The 21,670-nt window shown below is 39.3% G+C and overlaps 1 non-coding gene across 1 annotated transcript; it reads left to right on the top strand.

Annotated features, from left to right (window-relative positions):
• Positions 1 to 21,562: 21,562 nt before the first annotated feature.
• LOC148571696 (small nucleolar RNA R71) lies at positions 21,563 to 21,670 on the top strand. Its single transcript, XR_015880519.1, has one exon. It is a non-coding gene; the product is annotated as a small nucleolar RNA R71 (small nucleolar RNA).

Here is a 21,670-nt window from a genome sequence, read left to right as displayed (position 1 = left end):
ACGTTCCCTGATGAGCATCTATTTGCCATTCAGGAAGCACCATGGTTTGCCGATATTGCAAACTATAAAGCTGCAAGGTTCATACCCAAGGAGTACAATAGAATACAAAAGAAGAAATTAGTTACTGATGCAAAGTACTACTTGTGGGATGAACCCTATCTCTTTAAGAGATGTGCAGACGGAATTATCCGTAGGTGTGTCCCCAGAGAGGAAGCACAGAGAATCCTATGGCATTGCCACGGATCTCAATATGGAGGCCATTTCGGAGGTGAGCGAACAGCCACCAAGGTCCTCCAATGTGGCTTCTATTGGCCCACACTCTATAAAGATTCCCGAGAGTTTGTACGTAATTGTGACAGTTGCCAAAGAGCTGGTAATCTGCCTCATGGTTACGCCATGCCTCAACAAGGAATCTTGGAAATAGAGTTGTTTGATGTATGGGGAATTGACTTCATGGGACCTTTCCCACCATCATACTCAAACACTTATATTCTGGTGGCAGTTGACTATGTATCAAAATGGGTTGAGGCTATTGCCACACCCACCAATGATACTAAAACAGTGCTGAAGTTCCTCCAGAAACATATCTTTAGCAGGTTTGGTGTCCCTAGAGTGTTAATCAGTGATGGGGGCACTCACTTCTGCAATAAACAGCTTTACTCTGCCATGGTTCGGTATGGAATTCGCCACAAAGTGGCCACTCCATATCATCCACAAACCAACGGGCAAGCTGAAGTCTCTAACAGAGAATTAAAGAGAATCCTGGAACGGACAGTAAATACCCGTAGAAAGGATTGGGCAAGGAGCTTGGATGATGCTCTGTGGGCTTACAGAACAGCATTCAAGACCCCTATAGGGACCTCTCCATACCAACTGGTGTATGGTAAGGCATGTCACCTGCCCGTGGAACTGGAACATAAGGCCTACTGGGCAACCAGATTCCTAAACTTAGATGCCAAATTAGCAGGAGAAAAACGATTGCTCCAGCTAAATGAGTTAGAGGAATTCAGATTCACAGCTTTCGAAAATGCCAAGCTTTATAAAGAAAAATCAAAAAAATGGCATGACAGAAAGCTGTCATCTAGAATCTTTGAACCAGGACAGAAGGTCCTGTTGTTTAACTCTAGACTCAGGCTATTCCCCGGGAAACTGAAATCCCGGTGGAGGGGACCATACGTGATTACAAGTGTGTCACCATATGGTTACGTGGAGCTTCAAGATATTGATTATGATAAGAAGTTCATTGTCAATGGACAAAGAATCAAGCATTATCTTGAAGGCAACATTGAGCAAGAATGCTCAAGGCTGAAGCTAGATTAAAAGCTCAGCAAGGTCCAGCTAAAGACAATAAAGAAGCGCTTTCTGGGAGGCAACCCAGCCATGGGGCAACAATCCTCTAAGCATTTTGCCCTATTTTTATTTTTATTTGTTTATATAAAGTTTACTGACACTAAGGTAAAGAATCATTTGCATAAGTTTACAGGGTTACAGAAGGAATCTACACACAAAACAGAGATAGGGAGCTTACTGATAAGAAAACGCCAGTAAGGATAGCTATCTGGCGTTCAACGCCAAAAAAGGGCAACAACTGGGCGTTGAACGCCCAGGAGAGCAGCATTTGGGCGTTGAACGCCCAAAACAGGCAGTGTTTGGGCGTTCAAACACCAGGATGGTGGGAAGGAGCTCTCCTTCTACCCATCTCCTTCTTTTTCTTTTGCTTGAGGACAAGCAAAGCTCTAAGTTTGGTGTGCTTATCCGTGATCACTAAGATCATGGCCCCTAAAGGAAAACAACCCACTCCAAGAGGAGCAAGGGCGTGATTTAAAGGAACTGAAGCGCCAGAAATTTTCTCTTGAAGGACCAAGCACCTCACCGACTAGAGGAACATCCACTTCCTAAACCTCAAGGTTGTTGAGTTCTAATCTTAGCCTTAACTCTGTGATAACTGTTCTTATTTTAATTTTACCTTAGGAGTCATATAGTAGTAATTAGTATCTATTTTGATTTTATCTCCAATTAAGCTATAGTTTATTTTTCTCATCATCAGCAAACATGAATAAAGTAGTAGATCTTTTGAATAAGAAGCAATAAAATTTCGAGTTTTAATAAGAGAAATTCTAATTAGTTAAATGTGGTGGCAATGCTTTCTGTCTTCTGAATGAATGCTTGAACAGTGCATATATCTTTTGAATTTGTTGTTTAAGACTGTTAAATATGTTGGCTCTTGAAAGAATGATGAACATGAGACATGTTATTGAGAATCTGAAAAATCATAAAAATGATTCTTGAAGCAAGAAAAAGCAGCAAAGAACAAAGCTTGCAGAAAAGAAAAAAAAAAAAGAGAAAGCAAGCAGAAAAAGCCAAAGCTCTTAAAACCAAAAGGCAAGAGCAAAAAGCCACAGCCCTTAAAACCAAAAGGCAAGGGTAATAAAAAGGATCCCAAGGCTTTGAGCATCAGTGGATAGGAGGGCCAAAAAGGAATAAAATCCTGGCCTAAGCGGCTAAATCAAGCTGTCCCTAACCATGTGCTTGTGGCGTGAAGGTGTCAAGTGAAAACTTGAGACTGAGCGGTTAAAGTCAAGGTCCAAAGCAAAAAGAAGAGTGTGCTTAAGAACTCTGGACACCTCTAATTGGGGACTTTAGCAAAGCTGAGTCACAATCTGAAAAGGTTCACCCAGTTATGTGTCTGTGGCATTTATGTATCTGGTAGTAATACTGGAAAACAAAGTGCTTAGGGCCACGGCCAAGACTCATAAAGAAGCTGTGTTCAAGAATCATCACACTAAACTAAGAGAATCAATAACACTATCTGAATTCTGAGTTCCTATAGATGCCAATCACTCTGAGCTTCAATGGATAAAGTGAGATGCCAAAACTGTTCAGAAACAAAAAGCTACTAGTCCCGCTCATCTAAGTAGGATCTGAGCTTCATTCAAAAACTCTGAGATATTATTGCCTCTCAACCTATTAGTCTTCTATTTTATTTGTCTAGTTGCTTGAGGACAAGCAACAGTTTAAGTTTGGTGTTGTGATGAGCGGATATTTTATACGCTTTTTGGGGATAATTTCATATAGTTTAGAGTATGTTTTAGTTAGTTTTTAGTCTATTTCTAGTAGTTCTTAGGAAAAATTCATATTTCTGGACTTTACTATGAGTTGTGTGTTTTTCTGTAATTTCAGGTATTTTTCTGGCTGAAATTGAAGGAGCTGAGCAAAAATCTTATTCAGGCTGAAAAAGGACTGCTAATGCTGTTGGATTCTGACCTCCCTGCACTCAAATTGGATTTTCTGGAGCTACAGAACTCGAAACGGCATGCTTCCAATTGCATTGGAAAGTAGACATCCAGGGCTTTCCAGCAATATATAATAGTTCATACTTTGCACAAGGATAGACGACGTAAACTGGCGTTCAACGCCAGTTCTCTGCCCAATTCTTGCGTCCAGCGCCAGAAAAGGATCAAAAACTGGAGTTGAACGCCCAAACTGGCATAAAAACTGGCGTTCAACTCCACAAATGGCCTCTGCACGTGACTCACTCAAATCTCAGCCCCAGCACACACCAAGTGGGCCCCAGAAGTGGACCTCTGCATCATCCATCATAGTCCACTCATATTTTGTAACCCTAGGCTACTAGTTTAGTATTTAAACAACTTTTAGAGACTTATTTTGTATCTCATGACATTTCAGATCTAAACTTTGTATTCTCTGACGGCATGAGTCTCTAAACCCCATTGTTGGGGGTGAGGAGCTCTGCTGTGTCTCGATGAATTAATGCAAGTATTTCTGTTTTCCATTCAAACACGCTTGTTCCTATCTAAGATGTTCATTCGCGCTTAACTGCGATGAAGGTGATGATCTGTGACATTCATCACCTTCCTCAACCCACGAACGTGTGCCTGACAACCACCTCCGTTCTATATCCGATTGAATGAGTGTCTCTTAGATTCCTTAATCAGAATCTCCGTGGTATAAGCTAGAACTGATGGCGGCATTCATGAGAATCCGGAAAGTCTAAACCTTGTCTGTGGTATTCTGAGTAGGATTCAAGGATTGAATGACTGTGACGAGCTTCAAACTCCTGAAGGCTGGGCGTTAGTGACAGACGCAAAAGGATAGTAAATCCTATTCCAACCGGATCGAGAACCAACCGGTGATTAGCCGTGCTGTGACAGAGCGCGTGAGCGTAGTTTTCACTGGAAGGATGGAAGGTAGCCATTGACAACGGTGATCCACCAACACACAGCTTGCCATAGGAGGACGTGCGTGCGTGAATCAGAAGACAGAGGAAAGCAGAGATTCAGAAGACAAAGCATCTCCAAAACTCCAACATATTCTCCATCACTGCACAACAAGTAACCTTTAATTTATGCTCTCTTGGTTATTCACAATTCAACTGATAACCATAATTGACTTCCTGACTAAGATTTACAAGATAACCATAGATTGCTTCAAACCAACAATCTCTGTGGGATTCGACCCTTACTCACGTAAGGTATTACTTGGACGACCCAGTGCACTTGCTGGTTAGTGGTACGCGTTGTGAAAAGTGTGATTCACAATTCGTGCACCAAAGGGCAAAAGGAGGTTCAATGGAATCTCTATGGTCTCTAGATGAGCCTCAGAGTCCTTTTGTTCCTCAGAGGGAAGCTCCTTATTGATCACTGGACGTCCCAGGAGGTCTTCCTCCTTAGGATTCACGTCCTCCACTCCCCTTGTAGGTTCGGCCATGGTGCTTATGTCAATGGCCTTGCACTCTCCTTTTGGGTTCTCTTCTGTATTGCTTGGGAGAGTACTGGGAGGGATTTCAGTGATCCTTTTACTCAGCTGGCCCACTTGTGCTTCCAAATTTCTAGTGGAAGATCTTGTTTCATTCATGAAACTTACAGTAGCCTTAGACAGATCAGAGACTAAGTTTGCCAAATTAGAAGTATTTTGTTCAGAGTTCTCTGTCTGTTGCTGAGTGGATGATGGAAAAGGTTTATTATTGTGAAACCTGTTTCTTCCACCATTATTAAAGCCTTGTTGAGGCTTTTGATCCTTCAATGAGAAATTTGGATGATTTCTCCATGATGAGTTATAGGTGTTTCCATAAGGTTCACCTAAATAATTTACCTCTGCTATTGCAGGGTTTTCAGGATCATAAGCTTCTTCTTCAGAAGATGCCTCTTGAGTACTGTTGGATGCAGCTTGCATTCTATGCAGACTCTGAGAGATCATATTGACTTGCTGAGTCAATATTTTATTCTGAGCCAATATGGCATTCAGAGTATAGGGATCCCTGTGTGAGTAGAAGAAGAGGGGGAGACAAAGAATGTAACATAATGGAAGAAACACAACTGTGAGGAGGGTTGAGATGTGAGATGAGATGTTAGTAGATGAATAAATAAATAGAATGAGATGAGAGAGGGAGAATTTTCGAAAAATATTTTTGAAAAAGAGTTAGTGATTTTCGAAAATGGTTTTTGAAAAATGTTAGTATTTTTCGAAAATTTTTTTAAAATCAAAAATAAAAATAAGAATAATTAGTTAATTAAAAAGAAATTTTTGAAAAAGAGGGAAGATATTTTCGAAAATTAGAGAGAGAGAGTTAGTTAGGTAGTTTTGAAAAAGTTAAGAAACAAACAGAAAGTTAGTTAGTTAGTTGAAACAAATTTTGAAAAGATAAGAAGTTAGGAGGTTAGAAAAGATATTTTGAAACCAACTTTTTGAAAAAGGTAAGATAAGAAGATATTTTAGAAATTAGTTTTGAAAAAGATTTGATTTTTTAAAATCTCAATTAATGACTTGATTCATAAGAAATCACAAGATATGATTCTAGAACTTAAAGTTTGAATCTTTCTTAACAAGCAAGTAACAAACTTCAAATTTTTGAATCAAAACATTAATTGATTATGTTATTTTCGAAAATTTGATATAAAAATAAGAAAAAGATTTTTGAAAGATATTTTTGGAATTTTCAAAAATAACTAAGAATTTTGAAAAAGATTTGATTTTTTTAAAAAAGATTTTGAAAAAGATAAGATTTTCAAATTGAAAATTTGATTTGACTTATAAGAAACAACTTGAATTTAAAAAATTTTGAAAAAGTCAACTCAAATTTTCGAATTTGATGAGAGAGAAAAAAGGAAAGATAATTTTTTTTTTTTTTTTGAATTTTTAATGAAGAGAGAGAAAAACAAGAAAAATGATGCAATGCATGAAATTTTTAGATCAAAACAATGAATGCATGCAAGAATGCTATGAATGTCAAGATGAACATCATAGACACAATTTTGAAAAATTTTTAATGCAAAGAAAACATGCAAGACACCAAACTTAGAATTCTTTAATGCTTACGCACTAAGAATTCAAGAATGCATATGAAAAACACCATACAACACAAAACAAAAAATCATCAAGATCAAACAAGAAGACTTACCAAGAACAACTTGAAGATCATGAAGAACACTATGAATGCATGAAATTTTCGAAAAATGCAAGATGCACATGCAAATGACACCAAACTTATGACATGACTCATGACTCAAACAAGAAACACAAAAAATGTTTTTGATTTTTATGATTTTCTAATTTTTTTTTTGGATTTTTCTCGAAAATTATATGAAAAAGAAAAAATAAGGATTCCAAAATTTTTAACATGAATTCCAGGAATCTTGCATTCTTAGTCTAAAGCTTCAGTCCAGGAATTAGACATGGCTCACTAGCCAGCCAAGCTTTCAATGAAAGCTCCAGTCCAAAACACTAGACATGGCCAATGGCCAGCCAAGCTTCAGCATTTAACATCAGAGTATATTGCTCTTGATAACAAATTGCAAGCCTCAGTCCAAATAAATTTAGACATGACTTTACAGCCAGCCAGGCTTCACATGCTTTATAAAACACTAGAATTCATTCTTAAAAATTTTGAATAAAAATATATTTTATTATTTTTTTTTTGAAAACATTTTTTATATTATTTTTTTTTTTCGAAAACAAAGGAGAAAATTTTGAAAGAATTTTTGAAAAATTTTTTAAAACAAAATAAAAAGAAAATTACCTAATCTGAGCAACAAGATGAACCGTCAGTTGTCCATACTCAAACAATCCCCGGCAACGGCGCCAAAAACTTGGTACGCAGAATCGTGATTACACTTTAATTATGTAAAGTTCATTGCTCTTTCTTTCCCTGGAAATGGCGCCAAAAAAACATGATGCCAAAACCACGGTTCACAACTCCGTGTAACTGACCAGCAAGTGCACTGGGTCGTCCAAGTAATACCTTACGTGAGTAAGGGTCGAATCCCACGGAGATTGTCGGTATGAAGCAAGCTATGGTCACCTTGTAAATCTCAGTTAAGTTAACTCATATGGGCTACAATATATTATGTAAATAAAACAGAAAGTAAGGATAGAAATACTTATGTAATTCATTGGTGAGAATTTCAGATAAGCGAATGGAGATGCTTTCGTTCCTCTGAACCTCTGCTTTCCTGCTATCTTCATCCAATTAGTCTTACTCCTTTCCATGGCTGGCTTTATGTGATACATCACCATTGTCAACGGCTACTTTCGGTCATCTCTCGGGAAAATGATCCAATGCCCTGTCACGGCACGGCTAATCGTCTGGAGGCATCACCTTTGTCAATGGCTTCATCTTATCCTCTCAGTGAAAATGATCAACGCACCCTGTCACGGCACGGCTATTCATCTGTCGGTTCTCGATCATGCTGGAATAGGATTTACTATCCTTTTGCGTCTGTCACTAACGCCCTGCAATCGCAAGTTTGGAGCTCGTCACAGTCATTCATTCATTGAATCCTACTCGGAATACCACAGACAAGGTTTAGACTTTCCGGATTCTCTTGAATGCCGCCATCATTCTAGCTTAAGCCACGAAGATTCTGATTAAGAGATCTAAGAGATATTCATTCTAGCTTGTTGCATGTAGAACGGAAGTGTTTGTCAGACACGCGTTCATAAGGGATAATGATGATGAGCGTCACATAATCATCACCTTCATCATGTTCTTGGGTACGAATGGATATCTTAGAAGCGAAACAAGATGAATTGAATAGAAAACAGTAGTACTTTGCATTAATCTTTGAGGAATAGCAGAGCTCCACGCTTTAATCTATGGAGTGTAGAAACTCTACCATGAAAATACATAAGTGAAAGGTTCAGGCATGGCCGATATGGCCAGCCCCTCTGATCTAAGAACCAGGCGTCCAAAGATGTCTAATATAATAGTAAAAGGTCCTATTTATAATAAACTAGTCACTAGGGTTTACATGAGTAAGTAATTGATGCATAAATTCACTTTCGGGGTCCACTTGGTGTGTGCTTGGGCTGAGCTTGAGTGTTGCACGTGTAGAGGTCCTTCTTGGAGTTGAACGCCAGCTTTTGTGCCAGTTTGGGCGTTCAACTCTGGTTTTGGCTACTTTTCTAGCGCTGGACGCCAAATTTGGGCAGAAAGCTGGCGTTGAACGCCAGTTTACGTCATCTATTCTTGGCCAACGTATGGACTATTATATATTTCTGGAAAGCCCTGGATGTCTACTTTCCAACGCAATTAGAAGCGTGCCATTTCGAGTTCTGTAGCTCCAGAAAATCCACTTTGAGTGCAGGGAGGTCAGAATCCAACAGCATCAGCAGTCCTTCTTCAACCTCTGAATCTGATTTTTGCTCAAGTCCCTCAATTTCAGCCAGAAAATACCTGAAATCACAGAAAAACACACAAACTCATAGTAAAGTCCAGAAATGTGAATTTAACATAAAAACTAATGAAAACATCCCTAAAAGTAACTAGATCCTACTAAAAACATACTAAAATCAATGCCAAAAAGCGTATAAATTATCCGCTCATCAGACACGTACAAATTGCGGGCAACTTACCTTTTCCCGCCTTGGTCTCAGATCTTGTCTCAGCAGCCGGAGTTTCCTACAAAGCTGGAGACACCAAAGACATGCTCCCACGGGACGATTAGTATGTCCCCAATGGGAAGTACCTCAGACTTCCAGCAGCCACTACCAGCCTTCCTACTGCTCCAGTTGAAGACATTCCTTCTTCAACACCACAAGCACCTACAACTGATTAACAGCTCCAGCAGTTAATCAGAAGATTGGATCGGCAAGAACAGCAAGCGAAGTTAAGAGAGCGCCGTAACGAGTGCCGATTCAAACACCTCAAGGAGTTATTCAAAGGAAAATTCAAGGACTCAGACACCCCGGACTCCACTTCTTTTACCAGCACAGGGAGCCATGATGGTTCCGACTGTGGAGATACTGCTACCAGCCCACCCCTGTTCCTGACAGATGGCACCGAGGACGGTGCAAAGCCTTAAGTGTGGGAAGGTCGGTCAGTACCTGACTTCCGGAGATAATTTCTCTTCCCTAGCACCAATAAATAAGGATTTTAGTTAGTTTTTCTTTCTTCTATAGAATAGGATAAATTGCATAGTAATAGGTTAGTTGCATGCATGCTCTACTTGATTGAAAAGACAATAAGTTTCTTCTACGACCCTATCTTTGGAACAAATTTCACTCATTTTTAAAATTTTTATGATAAATCTGCTTGAAGTTGTATTTGGAACATGATGTTTGAGCTAAAAGAACACACAACCTGTGAAGATTTAAGCCTTTATGCATGGTTACACTATTTAACCATAATTAATTTATTCTTGTGTGTTTACTTCTCTATGATTGTAATCTATATTTTTTTCTATCTTATATGTCCAATATTTATTATATTTATATGCTTGCACATGATTGAGGCCATTATTTGCTTAAACTCACTCATCCAAATTAAGCCTACCCTTTTCAATTACCTTTGTTAACCACTTTGAGCCTTTAAATCCCATTTGTTCTATATTTCACCATATTACTAGCCTTAAGTGGAAAACAAATTGTATATTCTAAATTGAATCTTTGGTTAGCTTAAGATAGAATTGTGTGTGCTAGTTAAGTATGGGAAATTATGGGAACAAAAGTTATTAAGGGAATGTGTCATGATAATACAATGGGAATTTGGATACCTACTCATGTGAAACTATAAGAATTAAAAATCTATGTGCATTGATAAGCTATGTTTACTTTTATTTTAAAAAAAAAACCCAATAAATAAATAAGGGGACAAAATTACCCCAATGTTGAATTAAGAATTCAGGGATCAATGCACATATGATGAAAATTAAAATAAAAAGTTGATACATGAGTATGGAATGTAAAAGGGGAACTCTGGGTAGCTAGGTATGAATTCTAAAGTTATGTAAAATATATAGGTTGGGTTGAGGCTTGGGATAATTAAAGATTCAATTTATAAGCTCACTTGACCATATATGTATCCCTACCTTTACCTTGGCCCCATTACAACCTTGAAAAGACTTCATGATGTTTGCATTGGTATAATAAATGTTGTTGATTGGTTAGGAGAAGAACAAAAATTAGAAAGCATGATTAGAGAAGGATAGAGTGATTACCCTATACACTAGAGAGACTAGAGTGTACATACACCATCAGTGAGGGTTCCATGCTTGAATTTCTATGTTCCCTGCTTTCATGAGCTATCCTCTTGCATTTTTATCTGCTCTTACTTTATAAGAATTGAATTAGTGGAATTTGAATTATAATTGTTTTGAAGAACTTACTTACTTTTTATCAAGTGGACAAGAATCATATAGTTGTATTCATATATATAGGTTGCATTGCATTTCATAGGTTTCACATGTTCTTACTCATTTATTTTATCCCCTTCAGTTAAGCATGAGGACATGCTAATGTTTAAGTGTGGGGAGGTTGATAAACCACTATTTCATGGTTTATATTGTGTTTAAATTGTGTGGTTTTATCATGATCTTTGCCCACTTATTCATTAAATAAGCATGCATTTGTATTTCCTTCCTAAAGATGCTTTATGGTTGAAAACTTGCTTCCTAGAGACTTTTAATCATGTATTTTATTTCTCCCTTATTCCATTCGATGCCGTGATCTGTGTGTTAAGTGTTTCAGGCTTTATAGGGCGTGAATGAGTTGGAGATTGGAAAGGAAGCCTGCAAAAATGGAAGGAACACAAGAAATTGAGGAGATGACCAGCGAGAAGCGACGCGGCCGCATGGATGACGCGACCGCACGGAAGAGAGCAATTTGAAGCGACGCGGCCACATGGATGATGCGACCGCGTGGCATGGAATAGCACGAGTGACGCGGCCGCATAGACGACGCGTCCGCGTGGCAAAGCAGAAACGCGAATGACGCGTCCGCATGAGCGATGCGATCGCGTGACGTGCGCGATCTGCATAATTTGCAAATTTGCTGGGGACGATTTCGAGCCCTATCTTGACCCAGTTTTCAGCCCAGAACAGCAGACTAGAGCCAGAGAACATGCAGAAACCAAGGACAACATTCATTCTACACAGTTTTAGTTTTTAGATCTACTTTTACTCCTCTTCTAGGTTTTCTCTCTACACATTCATAGTTCTTAGGATTTTAGTTTTCTCTAGCCTTTTGCATTAGGATATTGAGAAGAGTTATTACCTCATCAAGACTTCATCATTCTAGTTCGTTTTCTTTACTTGGCTTACTCTTCCATGTTCCTTGCTTTGTTTAATTTTACCATTGGAATATTTTTAGGATTATTTAATACAAGGATCACTTTTATTTTTTTAATTGATTATTTTCAATTTTTATTTATAATGTCTTTCTTTAATTCCTTTTCATATGCTACGAATTTTACCTTTACAATGAGTGAGTAGTTCCCTAACTTGATGGGGAGTTGATTGAAAGAAACCCTTGAATTGGAAGGTTCAAGAGAAAGATTGCAATTGGGTTATTGTTGGATTGCTCTCTAATTCCTAACACCAATCCTCCCCAGAGTGGATTGGGACTTGTGAATAGAACAGCATTCCAACTTGTTTTACCTCCCTTTACTTAGTAAAGGATAACTAAACGAAATAACTCTCAATTGTCAATTAACCTTAAGAGTGTTCCATCAAGAATAGGGCTTCCATGTAATCAACTCCCAGTCAAGGCTTTTATTTACATTATTCAATTTCATCAATTTAATTTCCTGTTTACTCAACTCAACCCTTTTCAAAAACATCTGATTAATAAAATAGCAACCTTTCCTGCAACTCGTTAGGAGACGACCTGGGATTCATACTCCCAGTATTTTAAATTTCAATTTTCTGTGACACCTTTCTAAATTGAGCGGTGGATCTCTGGCGAGTCAAGAACTATACTTGCAACGCATATATTCTAATAATTTTTAATTCACCAATTTCTGCCTGCATCACTTGCCTCTTGAGTCAACTTTCCATTGAGCTCCTTCTACACATATGTCCATGAGGACTTGGTCCAACCTTTGATCAAAGTTGACCCTTCTAGTGTAGGGGCGTGCGTTTTCTTGCATCAATGGCAAGTTGAACGCCAACCTTACATTTTCCGGACTAAAATCTAAGTATTTCCCCCGAACCATGGTAAGCCAATTCTTTGGATTCGGGTTCACACTTTGATCATGGTTCCTAGTGATCCATGCGTTTGCATAGAACTCTTGAACTATTAAGATCCCGACTTGTTGAATGGGGTTGGTGAGAACTTCCCAACCTCTTCTTCGGATCTCATGTCGGATCTCCGGATACTCATTCTTTTTGAGCTTGAAAGGAACCTCAAGGATCACTTTCTTCTTGGCCACAACTTCATAGAAGTGGTCTTGATGGACCTTTGAGATGAATCTCTCCATCTCCCATGACTCAGAGGTGGAAGCAATTGCCTTCCCTTTCCTCTTTCATGAGGTTTCTCTGGCCTTAGGTGCCATTAATGGTTATGGAAAAATAAAAAGCAATGCTTTTACCATACCAAACTTAAAATGTTTGCTCGTCCCCGAGCAAAAAAATAAAGAAAGAAGGAGAAGAAGAAGAAAAATGGAAGAGAGGGAGAGAGGTGTGTATTCGGCCAAGAGGAAGAAGAAAGGGTTGTGTTTATGATGTCTGAAAAGGAAGGAGTGATGGTTTGAATTTGAGTGGGTGGGTGTAGGTGGGTTGTATGATGGTTGTGGAAGAGGTATGGAGGTGATTGGTGAAGGGTATTTAGGGAAGAGAGTTATGAAAAGGTGTGAAGAGGAGAGAAGAAGAGGTGGGGTAGGTGGAGATCCTGTGGGGTCCACAGATCCAGTGGGGTCAAGGACTTAACATCCCTGGTCTAATTAGGCGTGTAAAATGCCCTTAGCATGCATGTCTGGCGTTAAATGCCAGCTTGTTGCTTATTTTTGGCGTTAAACGCCCAAATGTAGCCTGTTTCTGGCGTTTAACGCCACTTCCATGCTCTGTTCTGGCGTTAAACGCCAGTCTGGTGCTTGTTTCTGGCGTTTAACACCAGCTTGATGCTTTTTTCTGGCGTTAAACGCCAGTTTGATGCTTCTTACTGGCGTTTAAATGCCAATAAGTTCTTTGTCCAGGGTGAGCTATTTTTAAAGCTGTTTTTCATTCTATTTTTGATTTTTTTTAGTAGTTTTTGTGATTCCACATGATCATCAACCTAAAAGAAATAAAATAACAATATAAAATAAATAGATATAAGTAAATAACATTGGGTTGCCTCCCAACAAGCGCTTCTTTAATGTCAATAGCTTGACAGTGAGCTCTCATGGAGCCTTACGGATGTTCAGAGCATTGTTGGAACCTCCCAACACCAAACTTAGAGTTTGAATGTGGGGGTTCAACACCAAACTTAGTGTTTGGTTGTGGCCTCCCAACACCAAACTTAAAGTTTGACTGTGGGGGCTTTGGTTGACTCTGCAGTGAGAGAAGCTTTTCATGCTTACTCTCCATGGTTACAGAAGGATATCCTTGAGTTTTAAACACAAGATTGTCCTCATTCAGTTGAAGGACCAATTCTCCTCTGTCCACATCAATCACAGCTCTTTTTGTGGCTAGGAAGGGTCTTCCAAAGATGATGGATTCATCCTCATCCTTCCCAGTGTCTAGGATTATGAAATCAGCAGGGATGTAAAGGCCTTCAACCTTTACTAACACGTACTCTACTTGTCCATAAGCCATTTTCATGGATTTGTCTGCCATCTCTAATGAGAAATTGGCAGCCTGTACCTCAAAGATTCCTAGTTTCTCCATTACAGAGAGTGGCATAAGGTTAATTCCTGACCCCAGGTCACACAGAGCCTTCTCAAAGGTCATGGTGCCTGGTGCACGAAATTGTGATCCCTGGTAATGGCTCCAAAAACTTGGTGCTCTAATCTTAATTCATAATTTGTCACAACTTCGATACAACTAACCAGCAAGTGCACTGGGTCGTCCAAGTAATAAACCTTACGTGAGTAAGGGTCGATCCCACGGAGATTGTCGGCTTGAAGCAAGCTATGGTCACCTTGTAAATCTCAGTTAGGCGGATTCAAATAGTTTTAAGAAATTATAGTGGATGAAATTAAATAAAATATAAAATAGGATAGTGGTACCTATGTAATTCATTGATGCGAATTTCAGATAGGCGTATAGAGATGCTTTCGTTCCTCTGATCTCTGCTTTCCTGCTGTCTTCATCCAATCAATCCTACTCCTTTCCATGGCAAGCTCTATGTAGGGCATCACCGTTGTCAATGGCTACATCCCATCCTCTCAGTGAAAAAGGTCCAAATGCTCTGTCACGGCACGGCTAATCATCTGTCGGTTCTCGATCATACTGGAATAGGATCCATTGATCCTTTTTGCGTCTGTCACTACGCCCAGCACTCGCGAGTTTTAAGCTCGTCACAGCCATCCCTTCCCAGATCCTACTCGGAATACCAGAGACAAGGTTTAGACTTTCCGGATCTCAGGAATGGCCATCCATGGGTTCTAACTTATACCACGAAGATGCTAATAACTCGGACTCGGTCCCCTGTATTAGATATCCAAGAGATATCCATTCAATCTAAGGTAGAACGGAAGTGGTTGTCAGGCACGCGTTCATAAGTTGCAAATGATGATGACTGTCATGATCATCACATCCATCATATTGAAGTACAAATGAATATCTTAGAAGCGGAATAAGTTGAATTGAATAGAAAAACGATAGTACTTTGCATTAATCTTTGAGGAACAGCAAAGCTCCACACCTTAATTTATGGTGTGTAGAAACTCTACCGTTGAAAAATACATAAGTAAAAAGTTCAGGCATGGCCGAGAGGCCAGCCCTCACAAAGGTCTAAGATAGCATAAAACTAATCAAAAGATTCTTCCGAAGATGATAAAAAGTCCTATTTATACTAAACTAGTTACTAGGATTTACAGAAATGAGTAAATGATGCAGAAATCCACTTCTGGGGCCCACTTGGTGTGTGCTTGGGCTAAGCTTGAAGTTTACACGTGGAGAGGTCATTCTTGGAGTTGAACGCCAGTTTGTAACGTGTTTCTGGCGTTGAACTCCACTTTGCAACTTGTTTCTAGCGCTGGACGCTAGACTGCAGCATGAAACTGGCGTTAAATGCCAGTTTACATCGTCAATCCTTATTCAAAGTATAGACTATTATATATTGCTGGAAATCCCTGGATGTCTACTTTCGAACGCAATTGGAAGCGCGCCATTTGGAGTTCTTTAGCTCTAGAAAATCCACTTTGAGTGCAGGGAGGTCAGAATCCAACAGCATCAGCAGTCATTCTTCAACCTCTGAATCTGATTTTTGCTCAAGTCCCTCAATTTCAGTCAGAAAATACCTGAAATCACAGAAAAACACACAAACTCATAGTAAAGTCCAGAAATGTGAATTTAACATAAAAACTAATAAAAACATCCTTAAAAGTAACTAGATCCTACTAAAAACATACTAAAAACAATGCCAAAAAGCGTATAAATTATCCGCTCATCACAACACCAAACTTAAATTGTTGCTTGTCCCCAAGCAACTGAAAATCAAATAGGATAAAATGAAGAGAATATACTATAAATTTCAAAATATCAATGAAACATAGCTCAATCAAATGAGCAGGACTTGTAGCTTTTTGCCTCTTGAATAGTTTTGGCATCTCACTTTATCCATTGAAGTTCAGAATGATTGGCATGTATAGGAACTTAGAGTTCAGATAGTGTTATTGATTTTCCTAGTTCAGTATGTTGATTCTTGAACACAGCTACTTTATGAGTCTTGGCCGTGGCCCTAAGCACTTTGTTTTCCAGTATTACCATCGGATACATAAATGCCACAAACACATAACTGGGTGAACCTATTCAGATTGTGACTCAGCTTTGCTAAAGTCCCCAATTAGAGGTGTCCAGGATTCTTAAGCACACTCTTCTTTTGCTTTGGACCTTGACTTTAACCGCTCAGTCTCAAGTTTTCACTTGACACCTTCACGCCACAAGCACATGGTTAGGGACAGCTTGGTTTTGCCGCTGAGGCCAGGATTTTATTCCTTTAGGCCCTCCTATCCACTAATGCTCAAAGCCTTGGGATCCTTTATATTTACCCTTGCCTTTTGGTTTTAAGGGTTATTGGCTTTTTGCTCTTGCCTTTTGGTTTTAAGAGCTTTTGGCCTTTTCTGCTTGCTTTTTCTTTTTCTTTCTATTATATTTTTTTTCACCATTTTTCTCTTTTTTTTTTTGCAAGCTTTCTGTATTCACTGCTTTTTCTTGCTTCAAGAATCATTTTTATGATTTTTCAGATTATCAAATAACATGTCTCCTTGTCATCATTCTTTCAAGAGCCAACATATTTAACATTCATAAACAACAACTTCAAAAGACATATGCACTGTTCAAGCATTCATTCAGAAAACAAAAAGTATTGTCACCACATCAATATAATTAGACTAAGTTCAAGGATAAATTCGAAAACATGTACTTCTTGTTCTTTTGTTTTTAAAATATTTTTCATTTAAGAGAGGTGATGGATTCATATTCACTACTTTAAGGCATAGACACTTAGACACTAATGATCATGTAATAAAGACACAAACATAGATAAACATTTAACGTAAGAAAATGAAAAACAGAAAATTTAGGAACAAGAAATGAGTCCACCTTAGTGATGGTGGCGTTTCCTTCTTGAGGAACCAATGATGTCCTTGAGCTCTTCTATGTCTCTTCCTTGTCTTTGTTGCTCCTCCCTCATTGCTCTTTGATCTTCTCTAATTTCATGAAGGATGATGGGGTGCTCTTGATGTTCCACCCTTAATTGTCCCATGTTGGAACTTAATTCTCCTAGGGAGGTGTTGATTTGCTCCCAAAAATTCTTTCTATTATATTTTTTTTCACCATTTTTCTCTTTTTTTTTTGCAAGCTTTCTGTATTCACTGCTTTTTCTTGCTTCAAGAATCATTTTTATGATTTTTCAGATTATCAAATAACATGTCTCCTTGTCATCATTCTTTCAAGAGCCAACATATTTAACATTCATAAACAACAACTTCAAAAGACATATGCATTGTTCAAGCATTCATTCAGAAAACAAAAAGTATTGTCACCACATCAATATAATTAGACTAAGTTCAAGGATAAATTCGAAAACATGTACTTCTTGTTCTTTTGTTTTTAAAATATTTTTCATTTAAGAGAGGTAATGGATTCATATTCACTACTTTAAGGCATAGACACTTAGACACTAATGATCATGTAATAAAGACACAAACATAGATAAACATTTAACGTAAGAAAATGAAAAACAGAAAATTTAAGAACAAGAAATGAGTCCACCTTAGTGATGGTGGCGTTTCCTTCTTGAGGAACCAATGATGTCCTTGAGCTCTTCTATGTCTCTTCCTTGTCTTTGTTGCTCCTCCCTCATTGCTCTTTGATCTTCTCTAATTTCATGAAGGATGATGGGGTGCTCTTGATGTTCCACCCTTAATTGTCCCATGTTGGAACTTAATTCTCCTAGGGAGGTGTTGATTTGCTCCCAAAAATTCTGTGGAGGAAAGTGCATCCCTTGAGGCATCTCAGGGGTTTCTTGGTGATGAGCTTCTTCATGCGTCTCTTGAGATCCATGAATAGGCTCTCTTGTTTGCTCCATCCTTTTCTTAATGATGGGCTTGTCCTCTTCAATGAGGATATCTCCCTCTATGTCAATCCTAGCCGAATTGCATAGGTGGCAAATGAGGTGAGGAAAGGCTAACCTTGCCATAGTGGAGGACTTGTCAGCCACCTTGTAGCGTTCTTGAGGTATAATCTCATGAACCTCCACTTTCTCCCCAATCATGATGCTATGGATCATGATGGCCCGGTCTATAGTAACTTCAGTCCGGTTGCTAGTGGGAATGATTGAGCGTTGAATGAACTCCAACCATCCTCTAGCTACAGGCTTAAGGTCCAGTCTTCTCAGTTGAACCGGTTTGCCTTTTGAGTCAATCTTCCATTGAGCTCCTTCCACACATATGTCCATGAGGACTTGGTCCAACCTTTGATCAAAGTTGATTCTTCTTATGTAGGGGCGTGCGTTCTCTTCCATCATTGGCAAGTTGAACGCCAACCTCACATTTTCCGGACTAAAATCTAAGTATTTCCCCCGAACCATGGTGAGATAATTCTTTGGGTTCGGGTTCTTACTTTGATCATGGTTCCTAGTGATCCATGCATTAGCATAGAACTCTTGAACTATTAGAATTCCGACTTGTTAGATGGGGTTTGTTAGAACTTCCCAACCTCTTCTTTGGATCTCATGTCGGATCTCCGGATACTCATTTTTCTTGAGTTTGAAAGGGACCTCGGGGATCACCTTCTTCTTGGCCACAACATCATATAAGTGGTCTTGATGGGCTTTGGAGATGAATCTTTCCATCTCCTATGACTCGGAGGTGGAAGATTTTGTCTTCCCTTTCCCTTTTCTAGAGGATTCTCCGGTCTTAGGTGCCATCAATGGTAATGGAAAAACAAAAAGCTTATGCTTTTACCACACCAAACTTAGAATATTGCTCGCCCTCGAGCAAGAGAAGAAAGAGAAGAAGAAGAAGAAGAAGAAGAAGAAGAAGAAGAAGAAGAAGAAGAAGAAGAAGAAGAAGAAGAAGAAGAAGAAGAAGAAGATATAGAAGAGAAGGAGAGAGTGTTGTGTTTCGGCCAAGAAGGGGATGAGAGGGTTGTGTTGTGTGAGAATGAAGAAGAATGGAGAGGTTTATATAGTGAAGGGAGAGGGGTTAAGGTTCGGCCATATGGGGTGGGTTTGGGTGGGATAGTGATTTTGAATTTTGAAGGTAGGTGGGGTTTATGGGGAAGAGTGGATGGATGTGAGTGGTGGTAGGTGGTGATAAGGAAGAGAGATTGAGGTGATTGGTGAAGGGTTTTGGGGAAGGGTGTTTATTGGGAAGAGAGGATGAATGAGAAAAGGGGAGAGTATGAGTGGAGGTAGGTGGGGATCCTGTGGGGTCCACAGATGCTGAGATAATCCTGTAGGGTCCACAGATCCTTAGGTGTCAAGGATTTACATCCCTGCACCCTTGAGGCATGTAAAATGCCTTTGCATACAATTCTGGCATTTAAACGCCGAATTGATGCTTGTTCTGGGCGTTCAACGCCCAGATGTAGCATGTTTCTAGCGTTGAACGCCAGTTCTATGCTTGTTTCTGGCGTTCAGCGCCAACTTTCCTCAGTGTGCATTCCTGGCGTCTGAACGCCAGGATGTTGCTTGTTTCTGGCGTTCAACGCCAGATCCATGCTCTGTTCTGGCGTTGAACGCCAGCCAGATGCTCCTTACTGGTGTTTAAACGCCAGTAAGCCCTTCCTCCAGGGTGTGATTTTTCTTCTGCTGTTTTTTATTCTGTTTTTAATTTTTCTATTTATTTTTTGACTCCACATGATCATGAACCTAATAAAACATGAAAGAATAATAAAAATAAAAATAAAATTAGATAAATAAAAATTGGGTTGCCTCCCAACAAGCGCTTCTTTAATGTCAATAGCTTGACAGTGGGCTCTATTGGAGCCACACAGGTGATCAGGTCAATTTTATAGACTCCCAACACCAAACTTAGAGTTTGGATATGGGAGTTCAACACCAAACTTAGAGTTTGGCTGAGGCCTCCCAACACCAAACTTAGATTTTGATTGTGGGGGCTTTGTTTGACTCTGTACTGAGAGAAGCTTTTCATGCTTCCTCTCCATGGTTACAGAAGAAGATCCTTGAGTTTTAAACACAAGGTTATCCTCATTCAGTTGAAGGATCAATTCTCCTCTGTCTACCTCAATCACAGTTCTTGCTGTGGCTAGGAAAGGTCTTCCAAGGATGATGGATTCATCCTCATCCTTCCCAGTGTCTAGGATTATGAAATCAGCAGGGATGTAAAGGCCTTCAACCTTTACTAACACGTCATCTACTTGTCCATAAGCCTCTTTTCTTGAGTTGTCTGCCATCTCTAATGAGATTCTGGCAGCTTGCACCTCAAAGATTCCCAGTTTCTCCATCACAGAGAGTGGCATGAGGTTTATCCCTGACCCAAGGTTACATAGAGCCTTTTCAAAGGTCATGGTGCCTATGGTGCAAGGTATTACGAACTTTCCAGGATCCTGCTTCTTCTGAGGCAATCTCAGTTGATCCAATGCATTTAATTCATAAGTGAACAAGGGGGGTTCATCTCCCCAAGTCTCATTACCAAATAAATTGGCATTCAGCTTCATGATTGCACCAAGGAACTTGATAGCTTGCTCTTCAGTAACATCCTCATTCTCTTCAGAAGAAGAATACTCATCAGAGCTCATGAAGGGCATAAGGAGGTTCAATGGAATCTCTATGGTCTCTAAATGAGCCTCAGATTCTTCTGGTTCCTCAAAGGGAAACTCCTTATTGATCACTGGACATCCCAGGAGGTCTTCCTCACTGGGATTCACGTCCTTCTCCTCTCTTGTGGGTTCGGCCATGATGGTCAATTCAATGGCCTTGCACTCTCCTTTTAGATTTTCTTCTGTATTGCTTGGGAGAGTACTAGGAGGGATTTCAGTAATCCTTTTACTCAGCTGGCCCACTTGTGCTTCCAAATTTCTAATGGATGACCTTGTTTCATTCATGAAACTCAGAGTGGCCTTAGATAGATCAGAGACTAAATTTGCTAAGCTAGATGGATTCTATTCAGAATTCTCTGTCTGTTGCTGAGTGAATGATGGAAAAGGTTTACTACTGTTAAACCTGTTTCTTCCACCATTATTAAAGCCTTGTTGAGGCTTTTGTTGATCCTTCCATGAGAAATTTGGGTGATTTCTCCATGAGGGGTTATAGGTGTTTCCATATGGTTCACCCATGTAATTCACCTCTGCTATTGCAGGGTTCTCATGATCATAAGCTTCTTCTTCAGAAGATGCCTCTTAAGTACTGTTGGATGCTGCTTGCATTCCATTCAAACTCTAAGAAATCATATTGACTTGCTGAGTCAATATTTTTTTTGAGCTAATATGGCATTCAGAGTATCAATTTCAAGAACTCCCTTCTTCTGAGGCGTCCCATTACTCACAGGATTCCTCTCAAAAGTGTACATGAACTGGTTATTAGCAACCATGTCAATGAGTTCTTAAACTTCTGCAGGCATTTTCTTTAGGTGAATGGATCCACCTGCAGAAGTATCCAATGATATTTTAGCTAATTCAGACAGACTATCATAGAATATATCCAGGATGGTCCATTCTGAAAGCATGTCAGAAGGACACTTTTTGGTCAATTCCTTGTATCTCTCCCAAGCTTCATAGAGGGATTCACCTTCTTTTTGTCTGAAGGTTTAAACATCCACTCTAAGCTT

The sequence above is a fragment of the Arachis ipaensis genome, chromosome B3, assembly GCF_059453495.1.
Source record: "Arachis ipaensis isolate K30076 ecotype BB chromosome B3, ASM5945349v1, whole genome shotgun sequence".
NCBI classification, from domain to species: Eukaryota; Viridiplantae; Streptophyta; class Magnoliopsida; order Fabales; family Fabaceae; genus Arachis; species Arachis ipaensis.
This window is presented reverse-complemented; position numbering and strand designations above follow the sequence as displayed.